Below are 5,941 nucleotides of genomic sequence, written 5' to 3'. Positions count from 1 at the left end.
TAAATGCATGCATTTGCTTAAGGCTGAGACACTTTAAATAGTACTCTGAATATAAGCAAAATGCTTTTTAAACAGTGAATTTACTCAAAATCGACTTTTACATTTTGGGCATTTAAAAACGAATATCCTACAGTTGTCTTGCATAATATGGATTACTAGAATGTCTATTACATAACCCATGAGTCAGGTAGTTGAAAATAATAATTTATACTTTGTAAAAATGGGCTTGCTTGCGCCTATGCCAAGGACAAATTATACACACGAATACTTGTCATTTTAGTGATGCAACATAACTTAAATCAAATTTTAATGCTAGGAGGTCATAGTATTAGTGTTAAGCTTTATAAATATTTGAAAACGATTTTTGTAGCACTTATTTCTAATAATTATTTTGATAATTAATAATTTTTTTTTTTTTAACAAAACCAATTATTCCTTTTTTGTGATTGTTCTACATATAAGAGCACATTGCATCCCTCGCCTCTCATTTTAGATGCATTAACTCACAAACCTAAGCGCATATGCCTAACTTAAAACGCGTCACATTTCTGCGTCACATTTCTGCGCCTGATTTCTTAAAGGAACTGTTATGCCAAATTCCACCCGTGTTTAACTAGAGAGGAGCTGGCTGAATGAACCTTCTTATTAAATATACTGCAGCTGAAAAACCTTTTGCCTATGAACATCTAACACAGTGCATTTAAGGGAAAATGCTGCAAATGTATTTATTTTTGCAAAAACATGTAATTTCGTTTTTGTCTGGGACCTTATTTATATCCATTAAATGTGACCCACACACATTGAGCTCATTTCAGACATAAACAGAAAGTGTTGAAAACATTTAGGACACACAATACAGCGCGCTCTAACCATTTCTTGTAAATAGCGCTGTCGCAATTTACAACAAAACCCACAAACAAAATAGACATTTAAACACACATTTTAAACACACATTTAAACACATATTTAAACCCACAAATCAACACTCAGGACGAAAACAGGACAGTCCAGACTGTACCTAGCTGTAGGTCATATTTACAAGAAGCACTTCTCAATAGAGTTCCAAAAGACTACAGAAGCAGCCCATCAGCACTAGCTGTATGTGCAGAAAAACGAAAATACACTCAATTCACTAGCTGTAGCTGGCAGAACACCAAGAATCGTTCTGCATATAAAAGTGCACAGAGCAAAGGATCCTTGTTATGTATTATGTCATATTTTAATTCCCTGGGGATACAAAATCACCAAGGAAGAAATATGTTTGTATATCTAACCTATTTAGATATTCCCTTTTAGGGGAAGCCGGCAAATCCAAACGTATACAAAGTTGGCCAACACAAATCTCCAAATTTGCTAAGATCAGGCATCTTATAGCTCACTAATCTAGCTTCAAACTTCAAGGGGCTATCTCTATCGATACACTTGTAAATATACAAACCCTCGGTTATTGAACATTGCAATCCTCAAATACAAACCAAGCAAAAACAAAGGACTGGGAGCGACCCACTTATACTTCAAGTAAAACAAATGGCATTACCTGCATACACAAATTGCAATTCGCATATACACCTACACAAATTGCAATTCGCATATACAAACCTATACAAACTTATCAAAGCTATACCAAACAAATAGTTGTTTCAAATTCTAACTGCCAAGTTCTAACTGCACTAACAGACTTTTTTGTTAGAAAACACTTACGCCAAAAAGTGGGTTCCTCAGTCAGGAGTGACATCTTTTGGAGAGATTTAAATCAAAATATACTAGGCCGCAAAGACAGAGAATCCCGCAGAACCTCCGTGCACAGAGTACCTCTTTTAGTAGATTTCTGTCTTGCCTTCCCCAGTAGATTTCTGACAAGATTACTCCTCCAGATTGTCACTTCTTGATGAGGCCCCCTCGTTGGGCGACAACTAAAGTACCTAAAATCCATCATACTGAAAACCATCATACTTCTTCTCAGGGATCTTACCAATCGGTACTTCATTCATAAGCAGCAAAGGAATCAACAGAGAATCTGAAATATGGAAAGACATCTTTATTAATTGTGAGGCTACGTCGCCCAGCCACATTTGAATGTAACTGAATGAGGTAGTCTGCCTGCATGGCCTTCGCATAGACCTTTTATACAAATTATTATGCCCTAGGCAAACATTCTTTGTTTCACAGTAAATAATTCACATATTTCCAACACAAAGAAGGAGCAGAGTTATGATGACAAGTCTATACTTCAGTTTATCCAGTATATAATTAACTATCCGGCAAGGTCCAGTGTTTCCATCAGATATCGACGGACCCCTAATAAAGACGGGCACCTCCCCATCCTAAAGCAGATCATAAAGACAGAAACAGAGACAGGTGTGTGTAAGATTAGACATGGTTTGTGTGCGATGAAAGGCTTGTGGTATGTTGTGCCTTGATACAAATCTCGCTCGGCCAGTGGGTTGGGGACTGCCTGAACAGGTTTGGCTTGAGGCAGTGGAGTCAGCTTTGCCCAGGTCACAGAGGAGTCAGGAAAGGTGTACGTGTCCTTTCAGCTCGAATTCAGCCTTGGTCAATTGACTATGTAAGGGCAATCACAAGATGGATGCCGCTCACAACATAGGCGAGTCCAAATCTCTCAATCAGGGTACCCTTAATGTGGTCGTAGGACTCAGTTTCTGTTCCTGTCAGTGTCAGGAGTCAATCACTGCACTTTCAAGAGAACAGTTCCCAAAGCAGGGAGCCCCAATGCTTCTGGCTGACAATATTTCAACCACATTCTCTGGAATGTTGTAAACCAGTTTGTGATGTTATTACCTTCGATATATTTTTGGAAAATCCCTTTAGGGATGTTAGTGCCAAACATTTCTTCTTTTCCCTTAGGTATCCTGTCGCTGTCACCAATATATTGGTCCGAAATTGTTATCTGCCCTTTCTGTTTCTTTGGCAGTATCCTGTTCTCCAGGGCTATTCTGCGGGCCAATCTCTCTAGAAGGATCGCCTCTTCTAAGGGCTCTTCTGTGTACTGTGAGCGATCTGAGCCATCCTCACCAGAGTCAGGGGCCTTCAGTACATTGGGTTGGTCTTGGGGTAGATGTGTTGTCACCTCTCCTTCAAGTGGGGGCAAGTTCGGGTCTTCCTCGTCACTCATTTCACCCTGGATGTCAGGGCTGTATTCCTCATCTGAAGAATGGACCAGCACATACTCTGCCAGCAGCTTCTGAAGCTTTGGATTTGGAGGGTTTTTATATTTTACTCTGCAGAGGGTCCTTAGCTGAGTGTTTTTCAGCTTCAGGAAAGGGGTAAGGTTGAGCCCTTCAGCCACGTCACCTGAGATATCCATTAAGGCACTAACGTTGATACTATAGAACCGGATGCTTTTAGTATAGTGGTAGAATCTTAGGGTAAAAAAAATCAAGCTAGAGAAGTTGGTGCAGCCATTTATTACTAATTAGATGAGTGTAATGTATCATACTCAGAGTGCCCTAGGCACCTTCTTCATTCTTAGACCTCTGAATGTGTGTGGTTTTATAACCATTACAGAAGTAACAAGCAGGACCATGTGTCACCATTAGATGTTAGTTACCAACTGCATCTGCTTTACTAGGTCCAGGGTCACTGTTAAATGCTTTAATCAGCAACTAATATAACTAATGCAAGATTAGTAGCTTTGCAAGAATATGGCTCTGTGGGCACATCAGAGAAAAGGTGTTGAAGATCGAAGGGGAAATATCAGTCATACTCATATTACCTTTCCCAAACCCACAACAACAGATCCGGAAAAATCAAACTGTGCTTTGTTTCTTTCAGAATGTTGTGACCATTAAATATAGCCCTATGAATATCTTATTTCCCTTAAGAATATTCACTGGTTAAGACAATACAGTTGCTTCCTCTTAAAAAATCCTGTATGGGGAATGTGCATGGTTGACCAGCTCTCCTTGAGGTACAATGCTTTCTTAACAGAACCTTGAACAGGTAAATTTTTAGCTGACCAGAATGAGTGAACGAGGCTGCAATGGTTTCACTAAAGTGTTTAAGATTCTTTTGCTTTGACATGTTAACGGTTATGCTAACTGTTCATACTGCCTTTCCAGTCATGGGAGAGGTGTGCCACATCCCGAGCATGGGACTCACGGTTTGATCGTCGGTGGCAGCTCAGCTCAGCATCATGTGACTCTGGGCATTAGCTCATTTAATCTCCCTGAGAGCCCCCAGCTCCTTGAGACTTCTAGTGGTGATAAGTCGCACTTAAAAAATCTGGATTTATTAATATTATTAATTATTAGTTTATTAAAAATAATGAGTGACTTTATTTTCCAGGTGGATTACCAACAGCCAGCCCTAGCATGGAACAGGCGTCCAGTCTAAATCAAAGGTGAATGTTGCCAAATTGAAATTGGTGAGTGTGCCCTTCCTGAAGTGTTTTCTCCTCTTGCCTCACTCTTTGTTCTGTTTGTGTTTCCTTCAGGTCCAATACTGAGGCAGCCATTGACACGCCAGGAGTTGATCCGGGAGTTAAGAAGGCACCAAGGTCTGAAGAGACGCAAATGCCAAAGAGTCAACAAGATGAATCAGAGGCAGATAGTAAGTAGCTCTGAGGGAACCGTCCTCTCCAGAATGTTTGGTTAGCAGGGACCCAGTCCGTTTACAGTTTGAAATCCCATCAGGCTAATGTTGGGGCATACCCATCTCAAACGAGACACTATCCTACAGGTAGTGTCCTGGAGAAATAAGTTTCTCTGTCACCATGGGGACGCTGGCACCTGTTTCCTGCAGGGATTCTACCCTAGTCCCATTATTACAGGGATGCTGTGGGTATTTTTCCATACTAGTAGGCCAAACAGCTAAGGTTGCAAGGTCCATTCCAGCCTCAGAAACTAGTGCAGCTTCTGTGTGCACTCTGAATTGGTGGGCACACTAAGGATCCCCCTTTTAGACTTGCTACTCCAGTGCTAACTGGCGGAGTACTAGGGAGATTCTTTTGGGACAGCAGAGTCTCTAGTCCGGTGTCCAGTGTTCTCACAGTTGTGACATCATGCCTTTTTGGGATCCCAATTCTTTTCTTTGTACCCATTTTTTGATTGTGAATAGTTATGTGTATCACCCTCCTCAGACGGAAAGTTGGGGGCCTTGAGAAGACTCTACTTGTATCCTTAGGATGTTTACAATCTTTCCACTGTGGAGGCTTAGTAACCCTTTTGTTTTTGTCACCCCTACCAGTGATTGTTTTGGTCACCTTGGTCTCTACTGAGCAGTCATTCTTATGTCGCAAATCTTGGGGAGGAATTGGACCTAGATTTACCAAGTATTGGTGCAACATTTCATTAATAAAGTTAGTCAACAGTTGTTCTGCCATAATCAAATTATACAACTCATCATAGTCATGCACCTGGTTTCCATCTAAACAACCACCTCGTATTTTTCCTGAAATGTATACAAGATCAACCCAGGATTGACGCGCACTTTTCTGAGTCCCCCTGCACTTGATTCTATATTCTTCAGTGGCGAGTCCAAATCTCTCAATCAGGGTACCCTTAATGTGGTCGTAGGACTCAGGAGTCAATCCCTGCACTTACTAGAGAACAGTTCCCAAAGCAGGGAGCCCCAATGCTTCTGGCTGACAATATTTCGACCACATTCTCTGGAATGCTGTAAACCAGTTTGTGATGTTATTACCTTCTGTATATTTTTGGAAAATCTCTTTAGGTATGTTAGTGCCAAACATTTCTTCTTTTCCCTTAGGTATCATGCCGCTGCCACCATGTATTGGTCCTAAATTCATAACTGCCCTTTCTGTTTCTTTGGCAGTATCCTGTTCTCCAGGGCTATTCTGCGGGCCAATCTCTCTAGAAGGATCGCCTCTTCTAAGGGCTCTTCTGTGTACTGTGAGCGATCTGAGCCATCCTCACTAGAGTCAGGGGCCTTCAGTACATTGGGTTGGTCTTGGGGTAGATGT

This window comes from Lissotriton vulgaris, chromosome 4_1 (assembly GCF_964263255.1).
Source record: "Lissotriton vulgaris chromosome 4_1, aLisVul1.2, whole genome shotgun sequence".
Classification (NCBI taxonomy): domain Eukaryota; kingdom Metazoa; phylum Chordata; class Amphibia; order Caudata; family Salamandridae; genus Lissotriton; species Lissotriton vulgaris.
This window is presented reverse-complemented; position numbering follows the sequence as displayed.